Source organism: Ananas comosus, linkage group 3 (genome assembly GCF_001540865.1).
Source record: "Ananas comosus cultivar F153 linkage group 3, ASM154086v1, whole genome shotgun sequence".
In the NCBI taxonomy this organism is placed as follows: Eukaryota; Viridiplantae; Streptophyta; class Magnoliopsida; order Poales; family Bromeliaceae; genus Ananas; species Ananas comosus.
Genome location: NC_033623.1, coordinates 2,269,965 through 2,285,332, shown reverse-complemented (window position 1 = coordinate 2,285,332; position 15,368 = coordinate 2,269,965). Strand labels below are relative to the sequence as shown.

Here is a 15,368-nt window from a genome sequence, read left to right as displayed (position 1 = left end):
GCCATCACGTTTAGATTATAAGCGGACTTGAATGGCTTTGTCCATTTACTATTTTATTTCTCCTTAGATGTAAGCATTCTAGTATGTTGGTGTTTTAGTCGAATTTCATGTTTTAACTGAATTGAATGTCTTGGTGTTTTCAAAGTATTAGATTTCTGATATTGCTAATCTGAAGTAAAAAAAAAAGTAAATATTAATTAATTATATGTGATGATGTTGAAATATTTGATCAGTTTGTAATGTGTCCAAGTTTGCTTCTAAAAGGCTTACTGTCTGAATTTGTTGATGTTATTGAAAGTGAAACCAAAAAACTAAAATAAGTCCGTGCCAAAGCATGCCAGTAGGAGGTCATGCGTATCTATCAGCACACAAGCGTGTCTGTGCCGTACCGTGCCAGGGACATAACGGCACGCCCCCGTGTCACGGCACTTTAAACCTTGAGTTAGACCATCACAATTGTTTGCAAGTTGGGTTGAGGCTGGCTTGCTTCATCAGTCCTGATATGGCCTCAAATTTTGAAGCCAGAGAAAATCTGGGTCAGTCTCAAGTTTTTCTTTCTTCTGTTTACTTGGCCCAAGCCGGTTTCTTATGCAAGCCGGTCAATTTGGAGCAGGCTCAGATTTGGAATATGTATTGAATATTGCGGACCTAGCCCGCAAAATTACACTAGTTGAGAACGGGCCTGACCTGAATGATGTCCATCTTTGGTTTGCTAAGGTATGGTGCTACAAGTGAGAATGGTGGTAATAGCGGTGAGGATGGTAATTGTAGTGATGGCAAGATATTGGTGGTGGCGGCAGCGATAGTTATAACAATTGTGGTTGTTATGGCCCTTGGGATGGCAGTCGTGATTATAATGATGATGACAGCCAGTAGCAGGACAACGGCATTGGTGGTGGTGGCAGAGGCAACGATGGCAGCAAGGCGGTAGCCAGCAATTGGAATCAAAATGGGAATAATTTATTCGTATTTCTATTCTAGGCCTCAAATTATTCCCATGAAACACACCCAACTAATTGCATGGTCATATGAAAGAGCTGTGTTAATTTTGTAATCATATAGATACCTCTTAAATGACAAATGTTAAGGCAGCTTAAAACTCTATGAGGTAAATTAGGACTATGGATTTGGTGAAGGAGGCAACTTATGATGATTATTATTTTTTTTGATATGCGCATGTGCCTATGCTTCCTTCAAATATTCATTAGCTCCGTATCTAAATAACTTGCATTACCTGCCAATAATTTTGCTTTCCATACTAATTCAAGCTTACCATCTTGTTCTTTATTATCATTTACCGAGAAGAATGGCTATTTTCATGAAACAGAGTGGGATGTGTATAAGATGTTTTTTCAGTGCCATGTCTTTTCACTATGAAAAATTGCAAACTCTAAAAGAGTTTTAGGTTTACACATCAGAGACAGAAAAGTTTGCTCCTTATTTAGTGAAACCCTACCCTAATTTTTTATTCCGGCTGACTAATTATGCCAAGATCAATTATTATTGCAGGTGAAAGTAGAGGATATTGATGCCTATGCCCCGAAAGATCTGTTGATTGTTACAACTGGCTCACAAGTAAGACATTCTACTGTTGTGCAAGAACTTTTCATTTTATTTACCTGCTAGTTCCTCTTAAGAAGTTTTGTAGCATTTTAGTGTGCTCAATGTTGTGTTAGGCAGAACCACGTGCAGCTCTAAATCTTGCCTCATATGGGGGCAGCCATTGTCTCAAATTGAGCAAGGAGGATGTGATTCTCTATTCTGCTAAGGTATTACAAATTTCCGGCAACACTTTTATTAATCATCTCAAAACTTCTATCCTGGGGCAATAAAAGTAAAAGAAGGAACTCCAGAATCTTGTCCATAATCTTTATTTCACATATATTTTGATTGTCCATACAAAAGGTTTTCTATCAATATTTGTTTTCTATGTTTTCAAGTTGTTTCAACATCCACGAACTTTTTATTTTTGAGTCAAAATGTACAAACTTGACCTGAACTTCAGCATATTTTGAATAGGTGCCTAAACTTTAGAAGTATTATTATTTTTTTTTTTTGAGACAGAAAGGTAGCATGCTACCCACTTAGTTTATTTTTTTAGAAATAAACTTAGCTGGAAATGTGAATCAATTCGGATTCAAACTTGCGACCTTGGGTACCAACTACCAAGCCCTTTGCCACTTGCACTAGAGACGGTCGGCTTAGAAGTATTAATTTTACTACATAAAACTCCACTAATGATTTCAGAAAATTTGGTCGAGCAAAGTTAGAACTTGACAGTTTCTGTCAAAAAGTAACAGAATATTCTGTCAAGTAACGGAATATTCTTGTAGGTTAAAGAATCTTCCATTAGAAAAGGTAAAAATACTGTCAAATTCTGACTAAGAGGCCTTGAATAAGATAGAATCTTAAACAAGTCCTACTCTAAGGCTTTGTAATAAAATCCAACTTTTAAATTAAGGTGCTCATTCCAAAGTGCGCTGTAATTGGGGTGAGGTCTATATGCTTTTACTTTGTTTTCAACTTCTGATGCCCTTAAAGCCTTTATTAGGTTAGTTAGTTGATGCTTGCATGTATAAATTCATCTTTAAGCCTCTATCACATAATCTCCCCAATTAAGTACTTGGATTACAAATTGATCTTCAAGCCCTAGTACCTCATATTCGTAACCAAAGTGTCTTGCATAGAAATTGGCTTCAGATGATAAATGAAATACATGGGTTCCTGAAAGAAAGTGACAAGCCTCATCAGATGGTTCAATCATTGATCCTTCTTCACCAAATTTTCAACTTTGTTTCACTTTAGTTGTTATCTTGGAGTAAAAAAGGTATTTCTTGCACCAAATTTCCATCTTTTCTATTTACTTATTGCTGACAATTTTCATCTTAGTAAATATCTCTTCTTTGCATTTCTTATATCAATTTTGCTGTGTCTACAAGTTTGAAGCTTTATGAGGTAGCTTTGATTATGAAGTGTCCTAAAATCATTTCTCTTATGCTTTTTCTATATTGGATGAAGACCACACGTTAGCAAACTCTGTTAGATTTGTTCTGAATCAAGAGTAAGTTCGTTTGCTTAATTATGCTTGCTCTCCAATGATGCATGTCAAATAAAATAGGGAGAAAATAAAAAAATGTTTCAGTAAATCCATGGATATGAAGCACAGCTAACTTACCTACTACCTTATACTTTCAAGCTTCAAGCAACATCTTATGTTCAAGCATTTCCTCTTTTGATTATCCGCCACTGAATTGTTTTTCCCTATGCCTATTTTAGTTTTAGTGTTTGCTTATCCCAACATTTAGAAAACTCAACGAACTCTTGATCTTATGTTTTCTTGTCTCTCTTCTTTTCACCTTTTTGTCAAATTTTGCAGTCCAAGGGTGGCATTTTGCGGATATAGCATCCCTCATCCTTCCGATAATAAAGTTAACATCAGAGTTCAGACTACAGGTTATAAATGCACCTTCTTTTCTCTCTATTTTGTAGATTTCAGTTTTTGATTCTGACTAGTATGCGCTGTGCCCATACTTTCTATCTGAATGTATCATTATTATTGTCATTCGGATGAACATCTTTGTTAAGCGGCATGATATATTCATATGCTCTTCGAAGGGATTAGTTTAACTGTTCTGCTCGCGCTCGTTTTACTTTTAGTATACCTATCGATCTGTTGTAATTGATTATTATTGAGTGCTTGTTTGGCTTGCCTTCTAGAGCTAGCTTCTTTACTCCAGAAGGCAAAATCTTTTACAATCAAGGTTTTTAGCGGAAAAGAAGTGCAGAGTTTTGTCTGTGTTGGAAGCTAAAATGAGCTTCTAGGATCTAAAAGCAGGACCTCCAATTTGAAGCTTCTGCTTCTGCGGCAACCCACCATCCTCTTTCTATTAGGAGTAACCATACATTGGGGATAATATGCCGAACAATAGCTTTAGAAGGTCTTGCACTCTTAACATTGGTAGAATGTATTGGTAGTCCCTAAACTTTTCTCAAATGGCAATTCGGTCCTTGATCTTTCACTTAAGCAGAATTTTGCTCTAAACTCGGTCAATTTCTTGCAGTGTGATTCAATTTGTCTAATCTTTAGCCTCTGCTAGGAGAAGAGACGACAATCTCTGATGACTAGTAAGGATTAGTGACGAAGTTGCGATTCACTAAAAGTGCAAGGACTAACTAATGCATTTTTTTATTGAATTTCAAGATGATACGCAGAGACTCGAAGACGGATAAAATATTTCGATGGCTTTCCTACTTCATATATAACTGCACGGAGAAAAGCTATTCTCAAGTAGCTGAGCCCAGTTTATGCCAGTTTTCCTTAGAATACCCAATCTGTGCTTCAGTTGTTGATTACAGAATATTATTGTTTTTCTCTAATTAAATTGAAAGAAGAATCAAATTGCAGTTAGAAAAGTTTCTTCTTCTTCTTCTTCTTCTTCTTCTTCTTCTTCTTCTTCGTCTTTTTTAAAATTATTCTGGCCGTTGTTTCTCTCTTCTTGTTTGTAATACTTGGTTGGACCAATGGGTGATCCAGCAAAGGATGTGCTGAAAGATGGATTACAGGACTTAATGGTGATGTGCCAGCACGTGACGACGACGTTTGAAAATGCCGTGGCGGAGTTCAGGGTGAAGCAAGAGCAACAAAGCGGAAAATGAGTCGATGCGAACGCAAGAGGAAAAAAAAAAAAACTCCTTCCAAAAAGCATGGTTATTTCAAACACAATTTCCCCTCCAGCATCTTTTTCCTTCAAATATTTATATTAGACTAAAAGTTTCTTAACAATGATGATGATCTGATGCTAGTTTTTTTTTTTTCTTTTTTTTTTCCCCCTCATTATCGCAACGTTCTCTTTGAATCTTAGTTTTCTTTTTTTGCTTTTCTATTACTGCGTAGCTGTATAGCCTTTCATAATCTTAATCTTTAATGAGTTGCTACATTAATTATAGCCTCTTGTAGTACTTATTCTATTAAAATTAGAGTTTTAAATTGTTTCAGAATTTTCGAATTCTTGCAAACATATATATGGCTTATTAGGTTCTAAATCACATTTATTACCATTGGAGATTTTCAATTAATTCCATGAATCTCTTGTACACACTTTGCGGCATTAGTGCTTATCTGGCTTTGTTTCTGTAACAATTTCTTCACCCCATATATCTGCAAAATTCATGGTTTTTTTACCGTTCGAGATGATCATTAGCGAAAGTAGAAGTTCTATTTTGAAACTTATTCTTTTGAGTTTTGTAGAATTTTGTTAAATAATTCTATCCAAACAATAATATATTAGTACTTTGATCAGGAAAAAAAAGGGCTTAACTTGCAAATAGACAATGTGCATTATTGCTCTAAATTTATTTTAGAGCCAGTACTTAATTTTAATTTTTCCTTTGGTTCTTCCTACTGTTGATCAAGGGATAACCAAGCCATCTTGACTCAAAATTATGTTGTGGAAGAATGCTCACATACTTACAACATTGTTTGGCAAAGATGATCACTGCCCGAGTTTTGCTATAACTCGGTTATGAAGTGTTTGGTTTCTAATTACTTGGACTTATTTAAATTATGGGTGTCAATTTGTTAGTTTTGTTGAGGGCTGCACAAGTTTTGCATTATGTTTTATGGATGTTATTTTTTCAGCATGATATGAAAGAAATTTTGCTCCATATGATGTTCAAGCGTTTTATATATTTATGTTTTCTCTAATTTGAAATCTTTTCAGGAGGAAATCTGAGTTGTGTGTGAGTTGTCAGCTGAAGCACCCGTTTTATATATTTATGTTTTCTCTAATTTGAAATCTTTTCAGGAGGAAATCTGAGTTGTGTGTGAGTTGTCAGCTGAAGCACCCGTTTTATATATTTATGTTTTCTCTAATTTGAAATCTTTTCAGGAGGAAATCTGAGTTGTGTGTGAGTTGTCAGCTGAAGCACAATCAACGGTATGGCTCGCTATTCTTTTATGGCTTGCTATTCTTTTCGATTATACATGCTAATTGTTGCTTAGGAGATAACAGAGAATTTTGAAATCTTTTACATTGTTAATTCTCCAGTAGATTGTATCAGATAACCTCAAGTTATATCTCCAGTAAATTGACTTTGTGATCAGTTATTACTATCCCCCATAGCGGAACAATCTTTATTCCTCAACCAAGCACAAATAGGATTAATCATCAATCAGAACTTGGTCTTTTACATTATTAATTATTGTGCGGATATGCTTTATGGTATTTATATATTGTTAACTATTGTCTTCTTATTTGTTGATGAACAGTGCAACCTAACTTTTATGTTTTTCAGAAATTTGATATGATGATTTTTATTTGGTAATTTCAGATACTAATTTTATGACTTCTTTTTGGTTGATCCAGATCAACTGCAGCTGCGAAAATTGAAGTGGGAAGCAAGACATGCGGTGTTTGTTATTTTTTTGCTACATTTTGAACAAGTATTTTTTGTTAGAACTTATGTTCGAAATTTAATTTGAATACTGAGATTGTAATTTGAGAGTTGAGACTATTTGTTATACAAATTATTAATGCTTTTTGGTTACTAATATTTTTTAATATTTCAATTCATTGTAGTATTTAGTTGTTAATCAAGTATTTTAATATTAATTTAATTGCCGCTATAAGCTTTATTAATCAATCATTTAGTATGTTTTTTGCGGCAATTATAATTAATTGTAGCAGCATTTATAATAGTTGTTATTGTATATTATTTAGCGGCATTTATAATAGTTGTTATTGCATACTATTTAGCGGTATTTATAATAGTCGTTATTGTATAATATTTAGCGGCATTTATTTAGATTTTTACCAACCGCCGGAATAAATATCGCTAAAACTTTTAGCGACCCTGCCAATAGCGGCAATTGTTAAAATTGCCACAAAACATTTTAGCGGTAATTGTAATTGCCGCTAATTTAAAAAATAATCGCCGCTAAAACATAGTTTTGTTGTAGTGAAAACAGAAGCTAAACAAACTGAGTTTCATATACATAGTCCAAATCCAAAATACCGAGCTACTCATACTGGCGAGTTAAGTCTACTATATACATAAACTCGAAACAAAACATCTACCTGCAGTAGGGGCACCTCTAGCTCAGTACGTCGGGTAGGGCTCTAACTCGCGACGCCCTTGCCTCAATCCTGATCCGCGGAAGGCGCAGCAGCCGAAACCTGTGGCTCTGCAAAACAGGGATAACAACTGGGCGTGAGAACTACTATAAAAACAAATAGTCCTCAGTGGGTGCCGCCAAACAACATCGGTCCACCCACTAAGTCTACAGAGGGGAGCCAGGATAGTAGGAAAATGCAGGAAATAAACTCAACCGCTACAAATCACTACACTGTCATGCTCTACACTAACCAACTGTAGGAAATGTGAAATCTGACCCAATCCAATCGGGACTGTAAACATACCCGTCCCTGGGATTGTGAATACACCCGTCCCTGCCCAGTTGCGACTATCCAGCTACCTCCATACTAACTGGTCCATGAAGAGCAAGTCCAACCGGCATGAGCGACACCAACGCGAAAGCACGAAGCCGTCTCCGGAGTGGCACTCGTGAGCGCTACCCAACTGAGTATGCAGCGTATCTCTGTCGAGCTCAATCAGGCTCTGTCAAGCCAAAGTCTAAGTAACCGACTCTAACTGGTCTAACAATAAACAAGTAACGTGCCATCGGCACAATCTGACGCCAAAACGGCGAACCGGGCCCACCGTCAACTCCAACGGCGCCCAAAAGTCCGAAACAGCCAAATGACCCTGTAAAAATCCACTCGGCGTACCAACACGAGCGTAAATGCATTCTAAACTATCTGGAGTACTCGTATCAAAAATACTGCGACAGTACAATTTTATAACGGCTCCTAGAGCTAAATCAGGCAGTTTAAACAAGTGACAGGTCCAAATCGCAGGTTTTCTTCTAAGTCAAATTCCAAGTCCAACATGTATAAACTACTCAACTTATTACCACATGCTCCAAATTCAGATTTGCAATCTACAATATAATCCATAAATTCGAGCTAGAATAGACTACACCAAAATCATACATGTCGACGATTAGAACTTAGGAGTCAAAACCGATGTAACCCACCTCAAAAAGCTAGCTCCTGGCAGCGAATGAAGCCTCGAACCAAAGTGATCCCTGCTGGATCAACTGGAACCCTCCAAGTCTAGCACTCGAGCTAACTCCAAGCTCTACGATCAAAATCCACCAATTCAGTCCGAATTTCACAGCAACGGAGTAGAAAAGGGATTCAACCAAGCTAACCTTCACCAAATCCGGCAAGTAAGGGCTTGTGGATTCCTCTCGAAATTCCGAATCCAACGAATCTAAGTCTCGTCGCAATCCGATCCTCCTACGTCGAGTACGAGCTGATTATAAAATTAAATTTAAGCGGTGAATTATTCATCGCATAATTTATAATAATTTTTTTAAAAACTAATTTTTTATAATTATAATAATACTTGTTAGAGTATGTCTCTTGTGTTTTTGAAAGTACGGAGGTCTCCATATTTGTAAGTTGTTTTCGATGATAAAATATTTGATTTGACGATCAGCTCCGTTAGGCATAATCTACGCTATTGGAATTATCTATTAACCAAATTTCATAATTTTTTGATATAGTTTACTAAGTGATCAAAAAGATCTCAAAAATAACTATTTTAACAGTCAATATGGTATATTTTTAAGTTCAACGGCGTAGAACAATCAAAATTATATGAAACTTTAATAAAAAATTTTACTTAATATCAATAGTGGAATTAATATTTCTGATTTAAAGTTTCAGTTTTTTATGAAATTTTTATTTTCAGTCGTTCATTCTAAAACTACTCTCATTTACTAGCCAAATAAAATAAAATAATTATGAAATTTGATTTCTAGATAGTTTTAATAGCATAAATCATGTCTAATTGAATCGATCTCCGAATCGAACGTCGCATCATCAAAAATAATTTACAAGTACGGAGGTCGCCGTACTTTCAAAAACATAGGATCTAACTCATACTTTTTAAATATATTAATATTTTTTTTTTGAGAAATAGATAGCACGCTATCCGTTTCGTTTATTTTATTTAAAAATAAACTTAACTGAAAATATGAATCAAGATTCAAATTTAAAATTTTGAGTTTCAATTATCAAATTTTTTACCACTTGTTACAGGGACGGTTGATATAAAATATAAATTTGTTTAGTTCGATAATTTGGTTTGAAACAAATAATGCTCGTGGGAACGGAACAATTGCGCGCGTTTGAGGTGGCGCGTCGTGTGGGCGCCACGCCCGCATAGTACGTTACATGCTACGCCGTCAACCAGCGTTGACCGACGGACCCCGACGAAAATGACGGCGCAGTAATATTCCGTATACAGATTCCGTTATGCTCCGCCACTATAAATACCGCCTCTAACTCTACACCTTCTCCCCTAACTTTCCCTTAACATTTTCTCTCTCTTCTCAACTTATCATTCTCTCTCTCTCTCTCTCTTTTGCAGCTCCTGGGTTTAATGTTCTACATTTCTTGAATGCAAGAAAGAGAGTAGCAGGTAAGATAATTTGATTAATTGTTATTACTAGCAATGCTATATATACAGTTCCAACTGTAACACTTGAACTCAAATTCTATTTTTAAATTTGTATATAGCAGAAATTTTTATACAGTAATAAGGAGTTGTTTGGTTGCATGCATTTCCACCTGCAGTGCAGTTAAAAATGCATGCATCTATTAAATTTTTATTTAATTTTATATAATTAGGCTCAACTGCTATAGTTGTATCGGTATGAAAAAGTCCAACTGCTGCAGTTGCCGAAATCAGCTCACCTATTAAGAGAAAATAGTGTGATTTTTTTTTTCATAGGCTTTTTTTTTTTACTTTTTTTTTCCCCCAAGAATACCTATTCACGAAAGCTGCTAAGGTTCAATAATGTCTGCTGTGGTCCAATAAATTTTTTTCATACGCTTCTATTTTTCCCAATATACTCATTCAATAATATCTTAATTTTTATTTTGATCAAATTTATAATATATTTTCGGGAAAACTTCAAAAACCCCCTATGTGGTTTCACACTTTTTCATTTTAGTATCCTGTGGTTTAAAGTGTATCAAGTTAGTACCCTGTGGTTTCCCACTTTATCACTTTAGTACCCTGTGGTTTAAAGTGTATCAAATTAGTACCCTGTGGTTTTGTACTTTATCACTTTAGTACCCTGTGGTTTCACACTTTATCACTTTAGTACCCTATAGTTTAAAAAACCACAGGGTACTAATTTGATACAAAATCAAAACCACAGAGTACTAAAGTGATAAAATACAAAACCACAGGGTACTAACTTGATACACTTTAAACCACAGGGTACTAAAGTGATAAAGTGAGAAACCACAAGGTACTAACTTGATACATTTTAAACCACAGGGTACTAAAGTGAAAAAAATTAAAACCACAAGGGGGATTTTTGAAGTTTTCCCTATATTTTCATTTAAAATTCATTAAATTCATACATAATTTTATAATATGTAAATTATATATAGATATAAAAATCTTAATTAATAATTAAAAGATCTCATAATTATGTTATATTTAAAAGAGATAATTTTACCTTTCTATCTAAAAGTGACCGGATTTACAAATACAAATCTCAACTGAAGTATACCAAATAGAAAAAATATAACGGCAGCCATTGCAACTGTATAAAACCAAACAGTCTGGTGTAGTTACGACTGCAGTATTTATAACTGCATATACTTTCAATTATACTTTTTCTGCAACTGCGTCTAGCCAAACGGCCCCTAATTATGTACAATTAAATATTAATTTAAGTAAAAATAATCATGCGAAATAATCTATATATATATTTTGTCGGTATGTTTTACCNCCATCTCTCTATATATATATATATATATATATATATATATATATATATATATATATATATATATATATATATATTGTCGGTATGTTTTACGCATTATATATTTATGTCATTATATTAGTTTATTTACATTTGATTATTTGACCCAAATACGTAACCATAGAATAATTTTAATTACGTCTAACACTCTCTTTCTTCGCTCAGATAATCTGCGTATTAACTTATCAGCGCGAATTTAATTACCAAATCTACCATTTTTATTATTATTATTATTTTAACTTTGTAATTAACTAATTATATAATCTTGCATAGCTTTTCCCACTCATCTTAGCTTCCAACTTACCCATTTAGAATTTTGGATTCGCTGACTCACTCCTCTAGAAGTTGCTGGTCTCTTTAATTACTTACATTTTTTTCAAAAACTTTTTAAGCTTTTAATATTAATATTTAGCTAAGTTACATAAGGCTTGTGACACTCGGTTCTCATATTTTAATTTATTAATTTATTATAAGTTTTCGCTCAAATTTTTATATTATTATAATCAAATTCACAAACCAAACTTAGCTCATTAAATATTGAGGTACCACATTACTTTTATATTAATAATATATTAATATTCAGTCAATTAAATTAAATTATGAAACTTAATTATAATTCTTTAAACTCGAACTAAAAAGTATAATAAATTAAAATTTGCGGAAGAAAAAGTTTGAGGTACAGTGTAATTAAAGTGGAGCATGATGTTGTCGTGTCACGATATAGAGCCAAGTAAAAGCTTTTTGTTTTTTTTTTTTATTCTTCAAATTAGTCATCAACATTGCTTCGACTACTACTGTGGTCAACAAATTTGTCCTGACTTATAAAAAGAAAGGCAACATTTTTATAATCATCTTCACGTTTTAAAAGTAAATTTTCAAAAGCTTCCATATGATATAGTAATTTTTCTATAATTTAAAGTAAACTATTTTGGTTTTTTTTCTTTAATTTCTATTCAGTTTCACGTAAAAATTTATTTTGTTGTCTAACACATCCACAATATAGTGAGGAACACACAATAAAGGGCCCAATGCATTTCTTTTTGAAAAAAGAAATTCGGTTTTCGATCTTTTATTTTCTGTAGTCGAATCTTTCGTTATTAAAAGTACCAATGCGATAGAATATATTTTAAAAATAATATAATAAATAATCATATTTTAATTATATAAATATAATAAAATAAATAATAAATATAAAAAATATGATTGAGTGTACAAAGAAAAAATTTGAAAGATGTTTACATCCTACACATTCAATGGGAAAAAAATAATAATAGCAAACACTATTTTTTTTACTATCAAAAATATTTTTGTTTTACAATATAGTATATATAGAGAGAGAGAGAGAAAGAAAGAAAGGGGGAGAGGGAGAGAGTTAAGCTAGAATATATTAAAAACACAAAATTCTGATTTTTTTAGATTTTTTACTATTGGAGTACCTTTTGACCATTTCCAGCTCTTTTAAATCAAACATTATTTCATTATCATCAACTAAATTTTAAATGGTTTCTATCATTCTAGTTTGCAACAACTCCACCCTAAAGATTACAAATTTAAAAACACCACTCTTAGTGCTTTTCAAAGTATCCGCGTTCAATTTTTATATATATATATATATATATATATATATATATATATATATATATATATATATATATTTATTGCTTTCTTAAATCAGAATCTTGTCTCACAGCTCTTCTTCTTTCTCTCTGTTTCTTCTCCCCTTTACAGACAGCAGCTTCTTCAGGAATTCAGGAATTCAGGAATTCAGCAGCAGTCATCAAAAGAAGATCATAAATTGATCATTAGTCACTAAGGAAGGAAGGAAGGAAAAGAAGAAGCAGCAGCGGCGGCGGCAGTGGCAGCGGCGGGGGGATGGCGCAGGAGAAGAAGCTGCAGGTGCTGAACGCGCTGGACGCGGCGAAGACGCAGTGGTACCACTTCACGGCGATCGTGGTCGCCGGCATGGGGTTCTTCACCGACGCCTACGACCTCTTCTGCATCTCCCTCGTCACCAAGCTCCTCGGCCGCATCTACTACTACGCCCCAGGCTCCCGGCCCCCGGCATCCTCCCCCCCAACGTCGCCGCCGCCGTCAATGGCGTCGCCTTCTTCGGCTGGCTCGGCGACAAGATGGGCCGCAAGTCCGTCTACGGCTTCACCCTCATCATGATGGTCGTCTCCTCCCTCGCCTCCGGCCTCTCCTTCGGCCCCGCCGCCGACGCCGTCATGGCCACCCTCTGCTTCTTCCGCTTCTGGCTCGGCTTCGGCATCGGCGGCGACTACCCCCTCTCCGCCACCATCATGTCCGAGTACGCCAACAAGCGCACCCGCGGCTCCTTCATCGCCGCCGTCTTCGCCATGCAGGGCTTCGGCATCCTCTGCGGCGGCGTCGTCACCCTCGCCGTCTCCGCCGCCTTCGACGCCCGCTTCCGCGCCCCCGCCTACGACGACGACCCCTCGCGCTCCACCGTCCCGCAGGCCGACTACGTGTGGCGTATCATCCTCATGTTCGGCGCCGTCCCCGCCCTGCTGACCTACTACTGGCGGACGAAGATGCCCGAGACCGCGCGATACACCGCGCTCGTCGCCAGGAACTCCAAGCTGGCCGCCGCCGACATGTCCAAGGTGCTGAACGTCGACATCATCACTGCCGCCACCGACGTAGAAGAAGATAATAATAATAACAATAAACCGCGTGATCGCTCGGTGAGTCGCCGAGTCGGCTTCGGGTTGTTCTCGAAGGAGTTTGCGCGGCGGCACGGGCGGCAGCTGGTGGGCACGGCGGTCTGCTGGTTCGCGCTGGACGTGGCGTTCTACAGCCAGAACTTGTTCCAGAAGGACATCTTCAGCGCGATCAACTGGATACCGAAGGCGCGGACGATGAGCGCGACGGAGGAGGTGTTCCGCATCGCCCGCGCGCAGACGCTCATCGCGCTGTGCGGCACCGTCCCCGGGTACTGGTTCACCGTGGCGTTCATCGACGTGATCGGCAGGTTCGCGATCCAGCTCGCCGGGTTCTTCATGATGACCGTGTTCATGCTGGGGCTGGCGATCCCCTACCGCCACTGGACGACGCCCGGGAACCACGTCGGGTTCGTGGTCATGTACGCGTTCACCTTCTTCTTCGCCAACTTCGGGCCGAACGCGACGACGTTCGTCGTGCCGGCGGAGATATTCCCGGCGCGGCTGCGGTCGACGTGCCACGGGATATCGGCGGCGGCGGGGAAGGCGGGGGCGATCGTGGGCTCGTTCGGGTTCCTCTACGCGGCGCAGGGGATCGGCGTGCGGAACTCGCTGTTCGCGCTCGCCGGCTGCAACCTGCTGGGGCTGCTCTTCACTTTTCTGGTGCCGGAGGCGAAGGGGAAGTCGCTGGAGGAGCTGTCTGGCGAGCATGAGGATGATGAGCATGAGCACCAGCCAGAGGAGGACACATCCAAGACTGTGCCTGTTTAAAGTAATTAATTAATTAAATACCTTAATTTTAAAAAAGAAATCAATTAATTAGATGCATGCTCAATTGTTGTTCCTGTTGTTTTTCTTCTTTCTTTATCCATCTAATTAAAGAGGAGTTCCGAGTGATGCATGTTTTGATAGAGGGAGCGTTTGATGCATGAGTTGATGAATGAATGAAACAGAGGAGAATGAGCAGGGGCTGTAACGGATTCTTGTTAGTTATGTACGGAATTCTAGAACTCTAAAATTTTATTCTATTTTAAATTATATTATTAAATTTGTATTTGTAAGTATACTAGAATTTAGCTATTATTAGAAATATACTTTTATTTTATTAATTTGATGTCGCAGATGAGAAAGAATATGAATATATATTTTAGGACTAGAATTTTGTAAAAAAAGACATATTTTGTATACCACATTAATTATAATGAAGATCTCTTCTATATCTTCGTCAGTAAATGTAGGCTAGCGGTCGAATTACGTAAATATTATGTGTTTTATTTTTCTTCTCTCATTCATGATTCTTTTTTGATATTTTTGCACCCTATGAATTAGATCTTTTTCGCTTTTGTTCTAACAATTCTTTATCCTCCGGTTGGATGATATGTTGAATCAAAACTATACCACAAGCTAAGTTGTCACTAACTTTTACCATCATTTTATAATGTTAAAACAGAAAAATAAAAATTTTAAAAAAAAACTTTTAAATTTTAGACACTGCATGCATTTGGAAATTGGATCTCAAAGATGACCTTTTTTTTTTTTTTTTTTTATGATGATGAAGTGAGAACAAAAATTTGGTAGAGACCGGGCCTAACATGTGAACCGTTGTATTTGACGCTCATCACATAAATGACACGAATTTTAAATTTATGTGAATAATAAATTGGACGCCGCTCATGAGCTCACATAATGTGGATCACCCAAGTTAGGTTCTGACACATTCTAGAACACTGTGTCCTCCATTACAACTTACACTATGCACTTTTATATCTCAAAGT

The 15,368-nt window shown here is 36.6% G+C and overlaps 1 pseudogene; it reads left to right on the top strand.

The window, feature by feature from the left end:
* Positions 9,446-14,636, top strand: LOC109707609 (annotated as a pseudogene).